Below are 24,326 nucleotides of genomic sequence, written 5' to 3'. Positions count from 1 at the left end.
TTCAGTTTTCATGCTAATAGTCAGTGTTCGCCCAACTGGAAGTCTGTTATGTTGGATTGAAGAACACATTTTAACCTTTCTAATACTGATTAAAATTGGGATACATATGTTCTGGTCACTTTTGGCCCTGTTAAATGTGACCTTATAAAACAGTCGTATCTTCATTTTTCAGTAATTTCTTATCAATAACTCACTAACTCCAGTTACTCTGGAATGTTTCCAAATAAAATAAACTTTCCCTTCGGATGAAAAAGATGATAAATGGCCTGAAACTATTTTTCATTCTGCAATGATTCATTAATGGGTGAAGCAGAATGAAACCCTTTACAGAGCATTTGTAATAATGTAGAATATGTTTAATTTTTGAACCTGTGTTCTACAAACACAGTCATTCGTCACTTCATTTCAGTATTGTGAAATTCAATTAAATGTTTAATTATTAAATCATTTTCGAATATATATATATTCGAATCAACATCTGAATTAGATTGTAGGCTAACATTAGTTATTTAAGACAAATCTGACTAACAGATATCAAATAAAAATTTGTAAAAAAAAAAAAAGTATTTATATAAATCGTTTAAAACATTTGAATTTTGATAGTCTTAACACAAGTGTCATTTTCTACTGATTGTTTGATTTTTTATTCTTTATTCTTAAAGTGAATAAAATATACAAAGTTCTACAATTCTAGATTATCCTACAAAAACTATTAAATATGAAATACTTTTAAAAAAATGTTTCATAGTTTTCATAGCAGCACAGTTGTTTTTCTGACTGAAGTTTCAATGAACTGTAGTGAAAATTTTTACAAATTACTACATGGTTTGCTCATCAAAAAGTTACAGTGAAAGAAAGAAAAAACAAAGTAAAATAGTCTAAAAACACACTTCAGTAATATTCTATGCAATATTCTATTAACGCAATTGTGTTTTAACAATATGACTAATCTTTTTAAAGACTTACTCTTGTTTGTCTTATCTTGTTTTTAGGCTGTGTTTCCTCTGTTCTTCTAATTCTTCACTTTAGTCACTTTTAGACTTCACAACTTAAAAAAAAAAAAAAAAAAAAAGTAAAGTCAGCGAAAAGCCACAAGTACAGAATAAAACCACATCCTTTCTGTACAGTGATAACAATCATTCACACAGAAATGTTACAGTCTAAACTGATGAAATATTATGGGTCTAAATAGTTTTTAGATGTTTATTGCTGTTCAACTCTTGAGCTGCAAAGAAGTTTCAGTTACTCCATAAGACTTTTGCAGTCACATAAAATGAGCAGAACTTATCATTAAAAGCAATAAATCACATGAGGCCATGCATGAGAATTGTTAGTCATTGTACTTTATACGAGAAGGCTGAGTTACCATCGCTGTTTATTTGCAAAAGTTTTAATTTGTATTATTTTATTTCTAGACTATTTGTGGTCTAACTACATTTATCGATAATTAATAATGTCCAGGGCATTCTGGGGCCATTAAAATGCTCAAACAATGAAATTTTGCATTAGTGTCCATTAGGGAACTCCTTCCCATCACCTGTGTGCACGGGGACACACTGCAAGTTCCGGCTCAACGCTTTGATATCTCGGCCAAGCCAGGGACCTGGACAGTGGAAGTCGGGGTGGTGAAGGACCTACCAGTACCAATCCTGTTGGGGAGGGACTGGCCGGGATTTGATCACCTGCTCGCCGCCGCCACTCAGCCTGCCGACCCCAGAGGGAACCACCAACGACCATGGCCAGCCCGCATGCCACGGACACGCCCGGCATTACTGGCCTCAGACAGCGGGAGAGAAGGTGAGACCCCCTCCCAGAGTTCTAACCTGTTTTTTGACGTTTTCCAACAGGTGTCCGGGGGGGGCTCATTAGCCAGGGCCCAAAAGGAAGACGCCCGCCTCAAACACTGTTGGCCGCAAGTGCGCGTTGTAGAGGGACAGGACGTGCAGACAAGGCCCCATCCTCTCCCGCATTTTGTGGTGAAAAATGGCCTGTTGTACTGTGTCGCCCAGCGGAGGGGGGAGGAGAAGCTGCTGTTCGTTGTCCCAAAAACAAAGACTGAGGCGATATTAGAGCTGGCCCATTCCCATCCAATGGCCGGACACCTTGGGGCCGCCAACACGGCGCAAAGAATTCGGGACCGGTTTCACTGGCCAGGTCTCGATGCTGAGGTGAAACGGTTCTGCCAGGCCTGCCCGACGTGCCAGCTAACGACGCCTCGCACTCCTCCCCCCAGTCCTCTCATTCCGCGACCCATCATCGACGTGCCCTTCGAGCGCATCGGGATGGACCTAGTGGGGCCGCTGCCGAAGTCCGCCCGGGGACACGAACACGTGCTGGTTATCGTTGACTACGCCACCCGTTACCCCGAGGCGGTACCCCTCCGGAAGGCCACGGCGAAGGCAATCGCCAAGGAGCTGTTCCTCCTCTTCAGCCGGGTCGGCATACCAGCCGAGATCCTGACCGATCAAGGTACCCCCTTCATGTCCCGGCTAATGGCTGACCTCTGCCGGCTGCTGCAAGTAAAACAGTTGAGGACCACGGTCTACCACCCACAGACGGACGGCCTGGTTGAGGGGTTTAATCAGACACTCAAACAGATGCTCCGACGTGTGGTGGCCAAAGACAGACGGGACTGGGACCTGATGCTGCCGTATATACGCTTCGGCATCCGGGAGGTTCCCCAAGCCTCAACGGGGTTCACGCCCTTCGAACTCCTCTTTGGCCGACAGCCTCGGGGCCTCCTGGACGTCGCCAAGGAGGCCTGGGAGCAGCAGCTAGCAGCCCATCGCACCGCCAGGAGCACGTCAAGGAGATGAGGGACCGGATAGACCGCGTCATGCAAATTAGTCCGGAACCACCTGTGTAAAGCTCAACAGGCCCAACAGCGACACTACAACCGGGCAGCCCAACCACGGGAATTCCAGCCCGGTGACAAGGTCTTGGTCCTCGTTTCTACGGCAGCCTGTAAGTTCCTGGCGACGTGGCAGGGGCCCTACACGGTAATGGAAAAACTCGGCCGTGTTACGTACCGAATACACCAGCCCGACCGTCGACGAGCCGACCAGATCTACCACGTCAACCTCCTCAAGAGGTGGAGAGGGAACGAGGGTTGTTGACACCAACCCCCATCTTTCGGCTGCCCAGAAGGGGGAGCTCCAGCACCTGGTCGGTCAGTTCTCCGACGTGTTCTCCCCTAGCCCCGGGCGGACCTATGTCATCGAGCACGAGATCCGGACGCCCCCTGGAGTTATCGTCCGGCAGCGACCCTACCGTGTCCCGGAGACTCGTCGACAGGCTATCGAGGAGGAAATACAACAAATGCTCAAGTTGGGGGTAATCGAGCCATCCCGTAGCCCGTGGTCCAGTCCTATAGTGATAGTGCTGAAACCCGATGGCTCCCTGCGATTTCCGCCGGTTGAACGAGGTCTCTGAGTTTGACGGGTACCCCATGCCCCGTGTGGACGAGTTGTTGGACCGACTGGGAAGGGCCCGGTACATCTCTACACTTGACCTGACGAAAGGCTACTGGCAGGTACCCCTCTCTAAGTCCTTAAGACCTAAAACTGCATTTTATACCCCTAGCGGACACTGGCAATACCAGACCCTTCCCTTTGGACTTCACAGGGCCCCCGCAACCTTCCAGCGTATGATGGACGTTATCCTCCGGCCCCATCGGAGCTACGCCGCGGCCTATCTGGACGACGTTGTCATCCACTCGGAGACCTGGGAGGACCACCTAGAGCACTTGCGGAGGGTGCTGTCCGAACTCCGGAGGGCTGGGCTCACAGCCAACCCCAGGAAATGTCACCTGGCACTGTCTGAAGCAAGGTACCTGGGTTACCAAGTCGGAAGGGGCCTTGTCCGGCCCCAGGAAGACAAGGTGGAAGCGGTCAAGAATGCCCCTAGGCCCCTCACCAAAACCCAGGTACGAGCCTTTCTGGGGTTGGCGGGCTACTATCGTTGTTTTATCCCCAACTTCTCCTCTTTAGCCGCCTCCCTGACGGACCTAACCAGGAAGGGGCAGCCAGAGAAGATAAAGTGGACACCCGAGACTGAGGAGGCGTTCCGGAAGATCAAGAAGGCGCTAACATCGGAACCGGTCCTTCGAGCGCCGGATTTCAGCTGCCCCTTTCTGTTACAGGCGGATGCCTCCGATACGGGGTTGGGGGCAGTTCTCTCCCAAATCCAGGAGGGCGAGGAGCATCCGGTCTTATACATCAATCGAAAGCTGTCCCCAGCCGAGAGAAACTACGCGGCGGTAGAAAAGGAGGCCCTGGCCGTCAAGTGGGCGGTCCTGGAGCTGCGGTATTACCTCCTTGGCCGGAAGTTCACCCTCCTCACCGACCACGCCCCCCTGCAATGGATGGCCCGGGCCAAGTAAACCAACGCAAGGGTGACCCGGTGGTTCCTAGCATCACCGAGCTGGAGCGGCACGCGGCACGCTGTCAGTGAGCTTTTGCCTTCATGAACTCTAACGCTAACTGTAACGACTCTTCTCTTGTCCCCCACAGAAAGCAGCGTGTAGACCGGTCATTCGGCACCCCACGGCACGCATTTCACTCTGCACCACGAAGAAAGAGAACGAGCACCAGAGCACGCATATCCCACGGACCGGCACTTTCACCCGTATTTCTTTTGTCTTTTTGGCTTTGTGGAATAAAATCCACCCTCCGGGTTTTTCACTTGAGCCCTCCTTGCTGTGTGTTTCTTCACCTGTCACAATATATATATATATATATATATATATATATATGACGGGAGGAGCCATATGACAGACACAGTGACAGACACAGTGGGCGTCAGGCCTCGGACGGCGGGGTGAGGTCCATCGCGCACCCTTCCTGGACCCACGAGGACACCAGCGTGCATGCACAGGGGAAGAGACCGGTCTCCCGAGGAGAGGCGCCGTGACACACTTTTAACGGCGACGATAACGAGGCTAAATCCACTTCAGCTGTGCCTCGTCACACGCCGCCAGACCTGAACAATACCACGCCTCCTCTCGAACACACCCACTCCGCCGGGAGCCTGGTGAAGGGCGCGAATAAAGGACGGGTGATGGTGACAATAAAGAGGAGGGGCAGCCGACTCGTCACAATATATATTCAAATCAACATCTGAATTAGATTTTAGGCTAACATTAGTCATTTAAGACAAATCTGACTAACAGATATCAAATAAAAATTTGTAAAAAAAAATATTTATATAAACCGTTTAAAACATTTGAATTTTGATAGTCTTAACACAAGTGTCATTTTCTACATAAACTACATAAAAACTAGACTGATTGTTTGATTTTTTATTCTTTATTCTTAAAGTGAATAAAATATACAAAGTTCTTCAATTCTAGATTATCCTACAAAAACTATTAAATATGAAATACTTTTAAAAAAATGTTTCATAGTTTTCATAGCAGCACAGTTGTTTTTCTGACTGAAGTTTCAATGAACTGTAGTGAAAATTTTTACAAATTACTACATGGTTTGCTCATCAAAAGTTACAGTGAAAGAAAGAAAAAACAAAGTAAAATAGTCTAAAAACACACTTCAGTAATATTCTATGCAATATTCTATTAACGCAATTGTGTTTTAACAATATGACTAATCTTTTAAAAGACTTACTCTTGTTTGTCTTATCTTGTTTTTAGGCTGTGTTTCTCTGTTCTTCTAATTCTTCACTTTAGTCACTTTTAGACTTCACAACTTAAAAAAAAAAAAAAAAAAGTAAAGTCAAAGCCACAAGTACAGAATAAAACCACATCCTTTCTGTACAGTGATAACAATCATTCACACAGAAATGTTACAGTCTAAACTGATGAAATATTATGGGTCTAAATAGTTTTAGATGTTTATTGCTGTTCGACTGTTGAGCTGCAAAGAAGTTTCAGTTACTCCATAAGACTTTTGCAGTCACATAAAATGAGCAGAACTTATCATTAAAAGCAATAAATCACATGAGGCCATGCATTGCAGTCATTTTACCATGGTTGAGAATTGTTAGTCATTGTACTTTTATACGAGAAGGCTGAGTTACCATCGCTGTTTATTTGCAGAAGTTTTAATTTGTATTATTTTATTTCTAGTCTATTTGTGGTCTAACTACATCTTATTTGTCTCTGAGCTTTTCTAAATCAAAGGTATGCTACAAACTACATTCAGATGATCAGTTATATTTTAATTCGAGCAAGGAAAAAAGGGATTTGAGATTAAAAAAAACATTTTTTTTTTTTTTAAATTAGAAGCAGATTTTTGAATGTTGTAGAACATATGTAATATGATCAGATGTTCCCTGCCTTTCAGTGACAATGAGTTATGTCGTGACAACAGACTGTGGTCCAATGGAAAATGCCACAACCTGAACTCATTACTACTAGATAGCACTGCAAGCAGTGTGTGCCAGTGAGTCAACCTTCTCGCCAACCTTTGCAGCAAGAAGGACCACATGACTCTGATCGGGCATCTGTGGCAATTTTATTAGTTAAAAGAGCATGATTCAATGAACAGGTTCCACTTTAAGGTGTAAGCTTGTCTTGTAGAAGGTATTCTAGCTGAAGTGATGGTGTCAAATACCACTTGGGGTAGGTCACCCTGGACTTAGCAAAGGGCCCCAGACCCCATACTCCCAGAGCACCCCTCACAGGACATGGTCAAATGCCTTCTCCAAATCCACAAAGCACACATGGAATGGTTGAGCAAACTTCCATGAAAACACCAGTACCCTGAAGAGGCTATAGAGCTGTTGTTCCTTGACCAGGACAAAAGCCACATTGTTCCTCCTGAATCTGAGGTTCAACTATCAGATGAATTCTCCTCTCCAGCAACCTAGCATAGACTTTACTAGGAGGATGAGGAGTGTGTTCCCCTGTAGTTGGAGCACACCCTCCGGTCCTCTTCTTAAGTGGAAGACGCAATGGAGGGATTGAGGAGATCCTCTTAAGTATTCCTTCCACTGCCCGACAATGTCCCCTGTTAAAGTCAGCAGATTGCCATCACCACTGTATGCAGTGTTGGTAGGGCACTACTTCCCCTTCCTGAGGTGCCCATTCAAGACCCGAGTTTTGCCTCCATGACCACTCGGGCTGCAGTCCACTCTGCCGACTGGAAACTATCAGCTGCCTCAGAAATCCCACAAGCTTTTGATTAAACTTTTTTAATTTGTTATATGTCCAAGGTCTGTTAGCAGCCCAGATATTTATTTCATCTTTGTTTTTATGACACCAAGGACTAAGGAAGAGTCAAAGGCATTTTTTCTTTGATGGACCTGTAACATTTCCCAGATGGCAGTAGTTCATCAAGGATGAAATGATTCTGCTCAGAAATGTATGTAATTTCTGCCATTTCCAGCCATTTTCATCATCATGTATGATGAAATGAGAATCTTTTGAATTTGTGTATGCCTGATCTCTTAAAAGTAGGAAAATAGAGACCCTAGAAGACACTTTGCCTTCCTACAATTAAATATTAATATTTTTTTTTTTTTCAAAAATAAAGACAATTATTTTTTTACTGTTTACAGCCTTTTAGAGGAATCAAGTGAACCTCATTTTATTTGTGTTTATCAAAAACGTAATGGGGGAAAAATCTAATATATATTAAGTATTCCACTCTTTTGTTAAAATGTGGTCTATTCTCCTGTAGAATTAATTAATTTACTTCAAAATATCTGATTATGGCAGTTTTAAATTCAGGCATGCAAAAATCTGAAAAAAAATCCCAAAAATGATGCAGAGCTGAAGGGGTTAACTGCAAATTTGCCACAATCAGCAACTTGATTATTACAAAACTTGTAACACATTATCAAAAGATTAAATATATCTCAATTTAGGTTACTGCTACTTTAGTAATAAGTGAAAAAATATTTTTTTATATAAATGAGGAAAAATATGTATTAACAAATAATGAATTGTGATAACTAACTTTGTTAACAATTAACTAATTTATCACTGGGGGAACATATTCAGAGATCTCGATTAGCAAAATACTAAATATATCCAGCCCACATACCTCTTTCCCACAACATTTTTCCAGCATCCCTCCTCCACCCCAACTCCTCGCTCCTAAAATTTGATGAAAACTTGGGAGTTGAAGGGATTTCTCTGGGTTCAGCACTGAATTCTTGGAGATCTACCTTTGTACACCTTGCCAAGACTTAAGAAGATCAACCGTGGTTGGTACACTTATTATAGTTTATCCCTGGTATTTGTAGTAAAACTGTTTATACAAATGGCAGTCAATACATCGTGGTTGTTAAAACCATCCTCCTGTCCAGACCTGCCTTTACAAGGAAACTGTATGCCTTGCAATGAAGGTTTTTCAGCAGCTCGAACCAGTTAATTGCCCAGTTGGTACATTGACCCACCCCAGCCTAAAGGACTACCTGCCAAATATTGCAGCCTACTACGCCCCTCTCGGTGGCCTTGCAATGGGCAGACACCCCCTAGTTACACGTTTTCTCCATGGTGTGTGAATCAATCAATCAATCAATCAATCAATCAATCATTTTATTTATATAGCGCTTTTTAACAACACAGGTTGCATCAAAGCACTGTACAGTATAAGGCGGAAGAATATAATGACAGGGATGTATAATGACGAGAGTGAACAATGTTATTAAATGCAGAGACGGTCTCTGTAATCAATTCAACAATAATCACTAGAAGTTAAGTGTCCCCAACAAAGCAAGCCAGAGGTGACAGCGGCAAGGAAACAAAACCCCATCCATACAGAATGGAGAAAAAAAAACCTTGGGAGAAACAAGACTCAGTTGGGGCCATTTCTCCTCTGACCGACGCCCAGCACTTAACTTTCAGTGTGTGTGTCTGTGTGTGTGTGTGCATCAGATCTGGGTGATTGGCCCAGGGGCGCATCTAGGTGTTCTGGTCTCTGATGAACATAATCTCTGGGTGCTGATCCACCATCTAATCTGGATACGAACTGTGAAAACAGATTGAGAAAGAGACAGGACTAATATTAGCGTAGATGCTATTCTTTTTACGATGTCACAAGTACATCGTATTTTAGGAGTAGTGTTCCCGGTTCCAGCTGATGTAATTAATGCAGCCTAAAAATCTTTAACGGATTTGAATAATAAAAAGTGTGTTGGTGTGTTATGTAGGCCAAGCTAAAAAGATGCATCTTTAATCTAGATTTAAACTGGCAGAGTGTGTCTGCTTCCCGAACAGAGTTAGGAGATTGTTCCAGATTTTATGTGTTAGATAGGAAAAGGATCTGCCGCCCACAGTTGATTTTGATATTCTAGGTATTATCAAATGGCCAGAGTTTTGGGAACGCAGCGGACGGGCAGGACTATAATGTGATAAGAGCTCGCCAAGTATTGAGGAGCTAAACCATTCAGGGCTTTATAGGTAATTAATAAGATTTTAAAAATCTATCCGATGTTTGATAGGAGCCAGTGCAGTGTTGACAGAACCGGGCTAATGTGATCATACTTCCTAGTTCAGGATGCTCAAATTGCTTTTTTATTTATATAGTGCTTTTAACAATATAGATTGTATCAAAGCACTGAACAGTATCAAATTTGAATTAAACTCCACTCTCCTTGGTGGCCAGGGCCTTTTTCTCTCGTTCTAGCTGTACTCTTCCACAATAGGCAGGTATTTGTAAGTCTGGTAGTGTGGGCCTATTGTTCCCATAGTGTTTCCCCGATGCAGCTTGAGTTCCTGAAAGAGAACACCTCCAGGTTTCAGATAACCCTAGTTCCCTTAAGGGAACAATACGTTGCATCTCAGTGTCGCACTACTGGAATCCCTGCGAGCTCTTGCCTCATTCCTAGAAGCTGAAGCCGGTTCCACCACACATGCTTTTATGCTTCCTGGTCTCTGCGTTACCCATCCATTGGACTGATTACACATGTGATTCAGAAAATGGTCATGATGAAGCATCTTGTTTTCTCCGAGAACTAGGGTTACATAGTGACGTAACCCAGAGACGTTTCTGCCCTTCGCCCACTTAAAGACTGATCCCTAAGGTTTGGATCTCTCACTCCTTAGGATTAATTTCAGATTGCCAGCATTCAGTAGAGTTTTGGGGTCTAATAAATCGAAAATTTTTGACATTACTTTACAATTTTGGGTAATTTGTATTTAATGCAATATTCATCACTAAATGTGCAATTCAAAACGTGCAAAGTCAAAATGGAAACTACAACCTAACAACAAATTAACCATCTATGATATACTGAAACTTCATGTCCTCTACCATATGCTGTTAGAATTACAGACAAAATATTGTCCTTTTCTAGAATGACTGCTCGCCCAGAAAGTCCCACATAAAGCATGTCTAAGCAGTAAATAACTCCAAAATTTAATTTTGTTAAAGCAAAAGGTTTGGGTTAACTTGTTAAATTATTTCAAAGTGTGAACTTCAAAATACCATTCTCTGTCCATTTCTTCCAGATGAAAACTTTATTTACACATTGTGTAATGACCCCAAAAATGTAAAATGTAAAGCCTGCATAGATGTAGAGGTAGCTCTTCTTTCTCCATTGCCTCATAGTACATTTTCAGAAGCAGTGGAGATACCTCAAATACATATAATTAAAAACTCTGCATTGTTTATCTTTTGTTAAAATATTTTCTTTACATATCTCTCTTGAAAGAAGACAGACCTTTCAGTTGGTATGTCATAAAATTAAAATTTAACTAAAAATAACTAGTACATAATGCATTGACTGAATTATCACATGATAGCTAGAATTGTTTTATAGTACTACTATTAAAAATTTCAAGTAGCCATCATAAGACATTGAAATAGCAACAGTGACAAAATACAAAGAAAGAAGATACATATTCACATAATAATAAAACAATGTCAGGTAGAAATATTATACAGAAACAGATCAAATTTTAAGAGCATGCTTAAGTCAAAAATCTGAATACATGGACTTCCAATTCATGAGAATGAGCTGCCTAGGCAATAAAGTCACCACTGCTACACTATACAGTTTGGGAGACAACTAACAAGAGTGTAGTAATGTTACTGGTTCAGTTGTACAACTAAGGTCAAAATCAGTAAAAATTTAGTTGAATTTAGTTCTGGGCCAACTCAATTCAGTTCGAGCTAGTGTATAGAGAGTATGACTTCCATTAATTGATGAAGAGTGTGTTCAAGGATTGAGTTTTAAACTTTTCCAAGTACCAGAAGCATGGGTTAACTTTACAAACAAAGTTCTGTTTCATAAATTATTTAAAGTGACAGCTAGGTAGGGCAAAATTTTTCTTGATGTTGAGTAAAAGACTTGAAGTGTTAAAGTTGTTTGATCAGTTATACGTAAGGAGCTTGACAGGTTATACTAACAGTTCAGATTGACTGTGTTAAGAGTCAGAAACCTAAATATGTCTATGGAAGACAAATCATGACATGCTGAAATTCAATCAAGACATAGACATAGTGTCAGAAGAAATCGCCATGTTCTTTCATGAATAATTAAGTAATTATAGTGTATTTATAAAGTATTTATTTATATGAAATTGTATGGTGTAACCTGTAAAGTGGAGAAAATCAAAAATCATAAATGCAATATCATAAATAATTATGAGTCAAGAAAACATCATCAATTTGCAATAATGCTTGATAATATCACATACTGTGATGTTATTACAATTTAGATTTTAAACCCAGAAAATTAAAATAGTGCAAAATAATCACATTTTCTCACAAGCTAAAAATAAAAATCGAAAGAACTCTGTTTACATCTAAGACGTGGTTTGGTGTGTCCTTACTATTTATTTGTTCAGATGTATTTATCCAAACTCTCAAAAGCTTCCTGTTTTGTGTATTTTCTCCATTCATCTGAATCTCACCCTGTCCCACAAATGTTTTATTGTAGTATTTTTCCAGATCTTTCTGGAACTTGCACACAAACCACTTCCAGTAAGGCAGTTCAGAGAGGTCAGAGGTAATGCTCCACTTTGCATAATCTTCTCCTGCTCTTCTGTATTCTCTCCAGGGACTTTATCAGGGAGTCATTGGGATAAAAATATAGATTGCTATTTGCTACTGCTGATGTGCAGATATGAGTAGACAGGTTTTCTGTGTTGAAGTAATGTATTCCACTTAGTCCAATAATACGATGAAAAGAAACACTGTGATCTTCATCATGGTTTTCTATGGTGTTGGTGCAGATGGCTTTACAGAACGGACACTGAACCCAACAGCACTGACAGAGGTGATCAATCAGAAGCTCACTTGGCCTCAACTTGAGGTCCAGTTTTTCATCAAATGCATTAGTTTTGAACTCTCTGCTTATGTCAGACATTATAGTAGGGAGTTCTTTTTTTATCACATCTTCTAGAAGGTTGAAATCATCAACATCTTCATGATTCACTCCACTGAGGTCTTTTACAGAGAATACAACCACATCTGAGAGCTGCTGTGTAAAAAACTTCAACCACAAACCAACATCTCCTGTATTTATTTGAACATATTCAGTAGCTTCATGAGCTGCTTTCATGATCTTCTGCTGCAGGAGTTTAATGTTCTCATTCATCTTGGGTGAAACACTGACACTGAACTTATCAGTGGTGTACTGACTGACTTCATCTCTAATGAAAGTCTTAAAGTGATCTTTGGGACTATTAATGTATTTCATGTATTGGTCAAAATCCTCCTCTTCTGCCAGTGTCTTCAAGATGTGTTTTTCAAGATTTGATCTGTTTCCATTCAGTGATTCACAGTTTGATCTCATTTCACCTGCCAAATCTCTGGCAGTCTTCTTGTAGACACTTTGCTCAGTGGGCTCTTTAAGTTTCTGACAGATGATCTCACCAAAAATAGCAGCTGATGTTGCACCATGGCAGTATTTCCGAAAAATGCCATAATATTCTTCTCTCTTCCTCTCCAAATAAAGTACTGGGTCATTGGTGTCCCGGAACAGTCTGTGTTGGTCAGTGATTGTCTTGTTTGCTCTCTCACAGATGGAATAAGCCAAATCAATGAAGAATTCATTCTTGAAAACATATTTCACTGGTCCTTCCTGATGCTCTGTAACTCTTGTCTTGATGTAATCTGTGAGTTGTTGAATGCAGCTTATGTTGTAGCCCATTTTGAAAATATTAAAGGACGTGATCATTCTGTTTGTCTGCTGAGCGACATCTGTTACTAACGCTTTTATTTCAGTTTCTTCCTCTGGCAACAAAGCATGTCTGTATGATTCTTTTACTGTTTTTACAGCCTCTGATCTCTCTTTTGTGGACCTTTTGAAAATAACATATTCAGAATAACTCAACACAGTAAAAATATTGTACTCATTTCCTTCTTTCCAGTGGTCCACAGGCAGATGTCCCTGATAGATGTCATTGAGGATCTCTCTTACATCTCTTAATATGTCAGTGTCTTTGCTTGAGGTGTGAGTGTCTCTGATGATCATATTCACACACTGTTCCCAAAACAAATCAAACTCTTCCTTTAGTGTTTCTTCATCTTTTGCTTTGTCTTTGAGTTTTAAGGCAAGCTCTTTGCTCTTTTCATAGAGAGTGTTTTCATGATGTGTCCTCTGGTCATCAATCTTTTCTAAGGTCTCAAGTTGTTGAAGAATTTCATTTAATTTCCTCTTTGTTTCTCTCACAATGTTTTCCTGAAGCTCTTTAATTTTGATTTCAAATGATGTCTTCCACTGAATCAGTATATCTTTATCTTTGTCTTTATCAAAGATTTCAGACATTAATATTTTCACATCTTCACTTGTCTCCTTAAGCTCTTTTTGAAGATCATTTTCCTGGACCTCATAAATTGCTTCATTTTCTATTTTGTTGTGTAGTTTGTTCTCAGTTTCCAGCATGGCACTGCGAAGCCTCCAGGACCACTTGCTGTATTCGGTCTCAAGTTTCCTGTAGGCTGCAACTTCAAGAGAATTTCTGAAGCTGAAGACAAATCTTTCTTTCAGTAAAGCCTCCCAGAGATCTCTAATACGAACTTTAAATGTGCCAGCATCATTTCATCTGATTTTGAAGCATGAGACATAATAGTTTTCTTTAGTTCTTGAACATTCTCACAATATGAAGGGTGTGGTGGTGCCATGGGAGGGCTGCCCTCCCAGAGATGAGAAAAATACTTCACATCATTTCGTACATCAAATTTAATGACATCACTGAAATACTCTGCATCACAGACTTCCTCTTCAGCAGCGAGTTTTGTCATCTCATCCAGCGTCTTCTGCAGTCGTCTCCTTCCCTCCATGTTCTTCTCTATAGCTGTGACATCTGAAACATTCTGATGTACAAACATGCAGCTGGGATTCAGTTTGACCTTTTCATCCTCAGAAAGGCCTGAACAACAATCTGAAGAATGTCCTGCATCTCAGTTGGTTTTCACCAAAAATGTTGATCAGTGTCAGATTCCCAACACCAACAACAAAAGTGGCCAATTCATTGTCATGATGTCTTGTTGATCTTCCAGCTAGCTCCAGAGCATGAAGACCCTCGGTATCAACAACCAGAATATAGTCAAAGTTCATCTGTGTTCTCATCTCGTCTGAAACTCTGACCAGCTGCATGAAAGCTCCTCTGGTGCATCTGCCAGCACTGACAGCAAACTGGAATCCAAACATGGCATTCAGCATGGTCGATTTCCCAGAGCTCTGGATCCCTAAAACTGACAGCACAAAGACTCTCTGGTCTCCCAGTTTCTGGATGAGTAGATCTAAAACAGCTGAGATCCAGATCACAGGAACATGTGCAGCGTCTCCATCCATCAGCTCCAGTGGAAATCCAGATATCATCATCTCTGCTGCAAGACTCGGGAGAGAAGAGAAGTTAAACTGTAGGTCTTTCTTGTTCTTCTTCAAAGATGAACATGATTCATAGATCTGACCAATCTCCCTCATGATGTGCTCCAAACCAAAGGTAGCTGTTTGTAGTTCCTCAGAAATTTTCTCAAGTTTAGTTTGTTCAGCTGTCAATTTCTCAGATTTTTCATTGTTTTCTTTTAGTTTTACAACTGTTGACCACTGTTCATCATATTTTTGATGAAGAGCAGAAATATCCTTAGAGATATATTCATCCAGGAAGATTCCAAGCCATTTAAGAAAATAAATCTTATTCTCAGCATGCAAGTGGATTTCATTAATAAATGACTGCATAAAAATATGTGTGTTAACTGCATGCTGCTGCTCACGTATTTTCCTCAAGTTTGCTTGTTTTCGGCTTATGTCCATTTCCAACTCTTTTGCTTGAGGTCGATGTAGTTCTTTGTTCTTCTGACTCCACTGATGCCACAGTTTTCCCTGATGAGGCAGAAATGATTCTTTGATTTCTGTCAGATGTTTATTCTCCAGTAAAGATATCATCTGCTGTGCCGCTTCTCTTCCTGTCTTGCAGCCATCATCATCTTCTTCATCAACTCTGAGTATATCTGAATGTTTGGACACATTTTCAAGACTGAAATTTGAGTCTTGTTCTGCATACGAGAGACAACGAACTATAGCTCTCCTGAGTTCTTTAGATACATTTGACTGATTTCTATCTTTCAAACCAATTTTAAATTTCCCGTTTTTTGTCTCAATGACAGAAGATTCATCCTCTGTAAAAAGACAAATAAGTGGCTTCCTGTCCCTGTACAGGTTTTGGATTATTGTAGCATTTTGTCATTCCTGTCCAATTGTGGTAAAAGAACAACATTGACTGAGCTCGTTTCAGTGAGTATCTGCAGCTGTTTCTCGTGGTCTCCTGCATCACCGTGTAGATTACAGAACGCAACACAGTTAGTGAATTTATCAGTGTTTTTCCAGAAGGACAGTACCAGGCGATCTCCACCACTCCATCCATCAGGACTCTGGTTCTGCTGCTGCCTGAGCAGTTTCTGTGGAAGAATGTGTTGTGTTTTTCATTGATCAGACTGTTCATCAGCTGAGACTTGGATGAAGACACAGAGCCAAATCTAAAGAAAGACACCATTGGAGTTTGTGCCTTGTAGATTGGTTTAATTTGACTGATGATTTCATTATATGTGTTTCTCATCTTCCAGCTCTTGCTGATTTGTCTAAATGTCCAGAGAGGAAACTCAATCTGTTGTGTGAATAGTTCAGGAACAAGCAGAGGCAGAGCATACTGACATTGGGACAGTTTAGTCACCATCAGCTGCTTCAGGGAAACCATCAGCACAATGAAACACAGCCATCTGAACATCCATTGGGTGAACGTGGTCTGACTGACTTGTTGTGTTAGAAAAAGACATTTCTTGAAAATATCACTCTCATCTTTAGATGAGTCATTGTTTCTTTGTTGTGATTTGCATGCTTCATTAGCCTCGTCAACATTAATGTATCTTGCTCTGTAATCCATCATCAGTAGTTTTGTATGAAAGTCTGAACCAGCTCCTCCTCAGCACAATATTCATGGGATTGTAATGAATGTGCAGTTAACTGAAAAAACATCTGCAGTTCTTAGTTTATTGTTGTGCCTGCCTTTAAGGTAAAGTCTTTGAAATAGATTGTTAATTTTTCAGTTTCTTTCTGATTTAGGCATTGATCTTGTCTGACGTCTGTTCCAAAGGCCTTCTTTTTCCCTAAAAATATAAATAAAATTTACATTAATCAATGGTTTAAAGAACTAAACAGTAAACTAAAGCTATTCAAATTTCCAGGTTTGTACAGCACTAGTAAACTATAGCACCGTAAACTTCTATTAGGAACAGTCATAACCTTAGACATTTTACATGCTAAAAAACATTACATATTTTATATCTGACTTTGGGATTTTCATTAGTTGTCAGTTATAATCATCAAAATGAAAAGAAATAAACTTTTGAAATATATAAGTCTGTGTGTAATGAATGAATATAATATACACGTTTCACTTTTTGAATGGAATTAGTGAAATAAACTTTTGATGATATTCTAATTATATGGCCAGCACCTGCAGTTGGCAAGCTACTAGGATCCTTTTTCCATCATACAAATCAGCCCTATAGGAATAATTTATCTATAGGAATCAACTTATCTTCTACTCATGGCACTCACATTTCAAGCATAAACAGCATCATCCCAGAATACTTTGTGCAATACACTACTATGAACTATGCCATCAAACTCATTCACTTAGCAGGAGCTTCGCTCATCATAGCCCATCATCATTCACTTAGGAGCTTTGCTCATCATAGCCCATACCACTGTAGTGGACACAGCACATTCAGGGCCCATTTTATGGTGAGGCCAGCCTGGCATTTATGGTAGAGGCCAGCTCCTAGATTGTAGCATGGAATTAAGGCCATATTGGTAAACAGCTAAAGGGGAAGGAGAGGAGAGGGGATGAGATGATTGTGAGTGAGGGTCTTTATTAGCAAACTAGAGCATAGAGAAGAGTTGGGATTATTTGACAACTGAGAGAGTCTGGAAATAGGCTTGCCTGCTGCTAGTGGGAGGCTGCTGTCTGAGGCTGTGGAATACTTGGAATAATCTCACTTGTTATCTGCAAGATGGAATTGGAATACCTTTGAATTTTTGAGAATGCTGGAAGGTGAGCTGTGGTTTAGATTCTGATGTTGTCGTTGGCTCTTGGAGACACTCTACGAGAGTGCTGAGAGGGTTATCGAGAGTTGAGGGGCTGGAGGAGAAGCTCACAAGGAGAAAGAGCTTTTTCTCCATTTTCCAAGTCTACTATGCGTAATAATGATCTAGGTTCATAGATGTTGCTGATGAAGGATAAAGCTTGGGAACTGTTTGAGAGTTTCTTGTGAGTGTTTATCTGTATCTCTAATGTTGGATCCATTGTGAATTTTTAGAGAAGGAGACAAACAGTATGGTATGAGGCAGTATATGAAGGTTTTAGGAAGTTAGGTGACTCCCAAACCTCAAAACAAAAGATGTTCTTATTAGCACTATTGAGGTTTTCAGAATTTTATTCTTTGATTGAATATGATAAGAAAGAATGATACAGAGATTTGAAACAAATCTTTCATGTTTTCATTTTATGTTCAGACCTGTAAAGCATTTTGACCAGTAAAATATGTACTTCAGGCACTCACCCCATGCTTTACTCCAGTCTCTGATGCTGTAGTGTCTTCCATTGTTTCTTCATGTATTGCAGGTTCTGCTTTAAAAAAAGCAGAAAGGAAATGGCTTCAAAATGTATTAATTTGTATAATTTTTTAAATGTTTAGAAAACATTTTTGTACTTCAATGATTATTATTTTAACAGTTGATGTATTAACAGTGATACAACGGAGAATGTTAGACCACACCTACCTGTCACCTCATTTCTTCTCTATAAAACATTGTTAAACTATGTGAATACCATTACTCAACCTGTAATCGACTGTGCTTCCCAACATCTGAGTTGGGATGTTCACGCCCAGTTCTGATGTTCACCAATCCTCTGATCTCAGCACATTTGAGTTTGCTAGCCCTAGTTTAGAGCCCTCATCACATCATGGCCGTCATGCCAGAGTCTTCAGCCATCATGAAAGGCAGTGCCCAGGTATTCGAGACTCAATGTCCATTATCGGCCGACTCACCATTAATATTGATGATGATGAGTCTACCCCAGGGCCTACTTTCTGTGTTGGATTCAGTCCTTGAACTTTCAGCTCATCAACAGCTAACATGTACACGCTCTCTCGTTGACGGTTTCATCAGTTTCTGCCTGCTGTGGTGATCTTCTGCTCTGCTTTGGGGTTCTTTGGTCCCATCCAATCTGGCCTTTTAATTGATTACATTTTTTACAACGCTATGGACTCTTGTGTCTTGTGCTTAGTGTTCTGTCATTGAAGATAAACTTAAACATTAACATAAAAACTTTAAACATAAACATTTTGCACTTTTTGTGTAAAAACATTTTGATGTAAGGTAATTTGATGTGACTAGTCTTTTGTTAAATAAAGATGCTTGAAAATTAAAAATAATCTGATCTGCTGTGGTGGTCATCTGCTTTGGCATGGTCATCCACTCCACCACCACCCTGTCTGCTCCGCTTTAGTATTCTGGCCAGACTGTCCTCATCAGTCTACATTACACCAACCTGCCTCAGTTCCTTCCCTTGTCCATCTCAGCACCACTACCATCTTGGATTTTTAGGAGTGTCTATAATCAACTCTTTAGAGTTTTCCAAGTTCCCCATGTTTATTGCCCTAGTTACTCCTATTTGTCATCATAGTACTTAATCGGCTCCTTCCTCTTTGTTAACTTGTTTCCCTGTGTATTCATACCAGTCTATGATGAAGCAAGCGCAATTGTTTAATCGGTTGTGTGAGTCCATAGCTGCATCCCAATTCCTAGGCTACATCTTGTGAAGGACCCATTGGAAGGCCGACTGTGTCACGATGATGAGACAAAGACCGTCCCAATTCACAATCCACCGGCAAATAAAGGATACATCAAATGGGCACTTCTCAGCCTTCCCTATCCCAGAAATCTCTGTGCGCCAGTGAAGACTCTGTGAAGTGGCTGATGAGCACTTATTGTAAAGTAAGTATTGTGTTTTTAATTTACTCAGTATTTGTTTATTTTTATTGTAGTGCTGTCACGCTAGATATGTCCACAAATGTTTTAGGCAGACTTGATAATCCAGGTATATGATTTTTGGGGTGTTTTACGCATGTTCTGCTGTCACATTTTCTAACCTTAAGATTGCAGCCCTGTCTTAAAATGTTTTAATTCAAAGTCTTTTCTCTTCTTTTAGTTCTGGAGAAAATGGGGCTGCTGGGAAACCTAAAATTGTTTTGAAAATAAATTGTTCTGCACTAAAAAGTACTTTTTAGAACTAATATCAATATCAATCTCAGTACTTCTCACTTGTATGTTTTGGTGTTTGGTGTTTCGCTAAGTAATCAAGTTAGATCCGTTGCTAAGTAATCAATAAAGAGACAGGAGGAGTAATCCGAAGGCCAGTGAAGTGACTGAGTTTTTTGGTTCGCAGGTTGTTTTTTACAACTTTGATTTTTTTCTGAGAACCTTTTATGCTTATACTTAACTGCAGAAATTATGTAGAGGATGTGGTACTGTACAGATATTTTGAACATCCTTTATTCTGTTGCGATTTTCCTATTTTACTGTATTGCATCTCTAGGCAAAGTTGAAATTGTGTGTAGTAAATTGTTAAGTAAAATAAGGAAAACACTATTAGGTGAAAAGGAGCACTGCAATAAGACTATCTTGAGGCTTACTACTAAGCAATTATAACATTCACAACATGCAAACAAAGTTATTAAAAACAACATGTAGTAAGAAATGCAACAAGAAAGCTGAATGAGCACATTTAGTTTGTAGATACTGCTGTTTTCTTTCGCAATAGTGTTATAGTTGTGTAAGGTTATTCAAAGGCAGAGTACAGTATTTGCATTTTAGTGGTCAAAGGTCTCATCAGTGGTCATGTTTGTTTTTTTTGTTTTTTTTATCCTAATAAGGCTTAAAATTAATGCATTGCCACTAATCTACCTGCAACATGTTTGACTGGCTGATGAAAAAAAAAAAAAAAAAAAAAAGGCAGTTTCAGTTTCTGCGTAGTTACTGCACTTTGTCTTTGTAGGGCAGCAGAGCACCCTTGTAAACTGTCCATGTAATTTTTGAGCATTTCAAGCTATCAATATATCGGGGCGATAAAAGCAGCGCAGGGCAATGGTACATCTTGGTAATCAGTCTCCACACAGTGTCCCTTGCTCGACTGTTCTCCAGGGTAGGAATACCAGAGGAGATCTTGACAGAAGGCACTCAAGTTGTGGCTTCTCATCAAGTTATGGCTTATGGGGCAGCTGATCCAGCGGTTGAGCATCAGTGCTTCAGAAAAAGCCTATACCAGCCACAGACAGACAGCTTTGTGGAAAGGGTTAAACCCTCAACACCCTTGTATATTGTGGATACGCTGTGGATATATTTGTAACTTTTATTCTCCTGTTTTGTTGTTTCATTGCTACTGTTTTGGTTTATGCTGCTTATTTTGTGTGCACCTGTATATGATTTACTGTGCTTTGTCTATTAGCACTGTTAATAAATGCATGAGAGGTGCATGCAACTGAGCCATCATTTTTCACACTACTCTCTCTAATTAAAATAATGAATATAATCACTACAATACAGTGAAGGGCAACATCAAACAATATCGTGAAATATGAAAAAACTAGCACTTTTGATACATACCATTTTTCAGTTCTTCTTCCTGTTTTATTGCAGTGTTGGAAGATCTCTCCAGTGTAGTGCTGCTGTTTATTCTCATCAAACAGGTGATCAATCTTTTCATCAGTTCTCTCATCTCCGATTGGTTGTTCATAGATTTGTTGCACGTGTGATATCTTCCTCCACATTTCTCTAGAAGCTGCCCTGAACAGGTTTCTCTTCATATCATCTTTTAGAGTGTCACACTCTTCTTCTCTCTCATAGGTGAAAAGAATCACGATTTAACTGAATAACTTTGTCCCCAAACACTCTCTGCAGCCAATCAAGACCCATTTTATCAGCGCCTGTTAACTGGCCCAGTCGCACAACAAAGATGAAGGCATGAATTTCATTTTCACTTACTAGTCGCCCGATGACATGATTAACAGCGACCGGGTTAAGTTCCGTTCTCGTGTAAGCCAGTCATGTTGATTACTGAGATGTGACGTTCTGATATCTTCCTCTGTAAAGGAACAATTGTGAGAATTTCTACATTTTTAATATCCGTTGTTTTTCTCCGTAGAATGTTCTCGTGTCCAAACTGGATGGCTGAAGAGTTTCCAGTTGATAAAATGGTTAGATTGGGAATTATGATTTCTAAAACAACAACAACACCAAAAGTCTGTCTGTTAAAGATATCAGAACCCTGCGACATAAGAACAAGTCTTAATCAGCAATGTAAATACTGCATTTGGTTTTTTTATTACCTAGGCTTTATCGGATGAATCGAGTCACACTGTTCGAGTGCGCCACAGTCTGTCTCTAAGGAAGTGTCCATGGCATCATCTGGATATAAATCTGTTATTGAATCACACTGGAAAGAAAAGTAAATATTAAACAGGTCAAATATTGCACCACACAATATCGTTTGATTAAAGCTAACACGACCAATCTTGTTGCATTTTATCAAAAGTAATCAGTCCTGCGCCCACTTTTAATAAAGTACAAATGTATAACGGGATTAACTGCACTTTTTGTAAATAAAGTGGTACAGAAATTACTGATGTCACACACAGTTAGGTTTTTACATATAAATTGTGCTTGGTGTACAGAATGTTGCACTTTCTATTAAGTAGACAGTTCCTGATGCTACCATGGCATTACCTAACTCCTTCCCACTTTACACATACTTAAATCTACCCATCAGCACTATTCTGATTACTTTTGTACTGTTGTTACAAATTGAAAAGGGTTTGTTACCAATGTCCTGTTACACATGTGTACTTGTACACTGTGGTTACATACCACATCTAATTACTATATGAGTACACAGGTATTAGGCACACCTATGTGGTTGGATTATCGCTTCCAGCTTTGCTAATGTTTGGACATTCTTGCTTACAGCTCTGCGCTTTGCTCCCATTTCTGTACTTTTTACTTCAGCAGATCAGCACAGTACTCAAAACTAAACATTTCTGGCACAAACGCTTAAAATTAAAACCCCGTGACCAAAACACATATTAGACGGGAATCGGAAGCTTTTATAAACACTCGATGGTGGTTTTAAGTGAGCAAATGCAGAATATAAATCTTACTTATTGTAGCATAATTTATCTTATGTAGTATAATGATGAGTCTTTAACTCAGAGTCAAGTTTAAAGGTGTCACGTAATGAGGGGGTCTGAGGCGCGCAGGATCCAGCTGCAGGCTTTTATTAAACAAAGGCATGGTCAAAGCAGGCAGGCGCCAAATCACGGCAAACAGGGAGTATCAGAGACGCAGGCAACAACAAAATCCAAATACAGGCAGAGGTCGGGTCAGGCAGCACACAATCACGAGAACTCAGAAGACAAAACCAAGGAATCTATAACTCAGAAAACACTCTGAAACTCCGGGAACAACAATCTAAACAATAATACAGGTGAACAATGCAACCCGCCCAGGTGAGGGGCCTCACAACAGTCTTTATAGTCCACTGACAGGAAGTAGCAGCAGAGGAAGTGATCACAGGTCACCCAGAGGTAAGAGCTCCCTCTGCTGGCTTGGTGACAACAGGAGTCTGCGCACAAGTCTCGGAGTGTTTGGTCAGAAGTCAGAGTTCAGTCTCAAGTCATTTAATGGCTTGCTATTAAAAATCTAATATAGAATACTTATGAACTGAAATATTTACAAAGCTGCTTTGTAGACTACATACAAAATATATAATCTATAACCTGTAAATAAACAAGGTGATATGACGCAAGATTAATGTACATCCAAACTTTTACTTATCTATTTAATGTATTACTGTTTTTCTGTAATCAAATTCTATAATAAATTTGGACTCTACCATAACACAAAAGAAATATTTAATGCACAGATTATAAAACCCAAGAGATGTAGCCTCTATATTTTCTTCTAAGCAAAGCTTAGAGAAGAAAGTTTCAAAGTTTAAATTCCATCCTAGCCTTCTAAGAACAAATTTCCAAATTATAAACAGGCATACATAATTTTTCTTCTAATATTTTCTTGTCACATCTAGTTTGAATCAAGTAGTCAGAGTAATCATAGGTTATTGAAAAGTAAGAAAATAATATTTCCAGCATAGATTTTTTCTGCTGTATTTTAGTGAAAGTAATCTATAATTTGCTGCTCACCACCGTTTCTGTTGTTGATAAAATAACCTAGTCATCCCCAGCTCGTGAACTTGTACATGTCCAGAGAGAAAGAAACTGAATTAAGGGCTTGAATAAAGCGCCACTTGGCTTTAGATAAAAATACTAGAGGATATAAGTATTAGGCTATAAGTATTTAGGGATAAAAGACTCAAGTTGCTTTTAAAATATTCAGGAAGTCTCTCTGTCGTCAAGTCAAGTCTGGAGTCATTTCAGGTCAACTTTGATTGTCATGAATATCGTATATTGCTGTGGTAGTATCCTCTACACCACATACAGCCAGCTACAAGGTTACCTGCAAACACTGGTATTCTCCCACCCCTATGGGGCTTCTGAGAAGAGATTTGGAAGCTTTAAAGAATGAGGAATCCTCAAATATGAACATGGATCGGATCAGGCCAGCAGCTAACGTCATGGTGCTTGAATCAACAGTGAATCAGTCAAGTTACCTCAAATAAAACAATGCTTAATATACACAGCATTTATCGTTGTACAACGTTTTTTTTTTTTTTTTTTTTTTAAAGTTGTATCTTTTACGCTTGTATTGTTGTATTAAGAACTAAAGACTCCACCTGATTGTGAGATCTCTCTCCATCCATTTCCTGATTTCAAAATAGCAAAACTAAAAAGTTC

At 39.9% G+C, this 24,326-nt stretch overlaps 1 long non-coding RNA gene and 1 pseudogene across 2 annotated transcripts; both read right to left on the bottom strand.

Moving 5' to 3' along the window:
* Positions 1-11,460: 11,460 nt before the first annotated feature.
* LOC122331648 lies at positions 11,461-24,108 on the bottom strand (annotated as a pseudogene).
* Positions 17,978-21,122, bottom strand: LOC122331631. Of its 2 annotated transcripts, none has more exons than XR_006248260.1 (2): positions 21,085-21,122; positions 17,978-18,046 (listed from the first exon to the last, which is right to left on the bottom strand). It is a non-coding gene; the product is annotated as an uncharacterized LOC122331631 (long non-coding RNA). The 2 variants fall into 2 exon arrangements; XR_006248261.1 differs by having other exon boundaries at positions 17,978-18,043.
* Positions 24,109-24,326: the final 218 nt, after the last annotated feature.

Source organism: Puntigrus tetrazona, unplaced genomic scaffold (genome assembly GCF_018831695.1).
Source record: "Puntigrus tetrazona isolate hp1 unplaced genomic scaffold, ASM1883169v1 S000000001, whole genome shotgun sequence".
NCBI classification, from domain to species: domain Eukaryota; kingdom Metazoa; phylum Chordata; class Actinopteri; order Cypriniformes; family Cyprinidae; genus Puntigrus; species Puntigrus tetrazona.
Note: the sequence above shows the minus strand (reverse complement) of the source record. Positions and strands in the feature narration are given on the sequence as shown.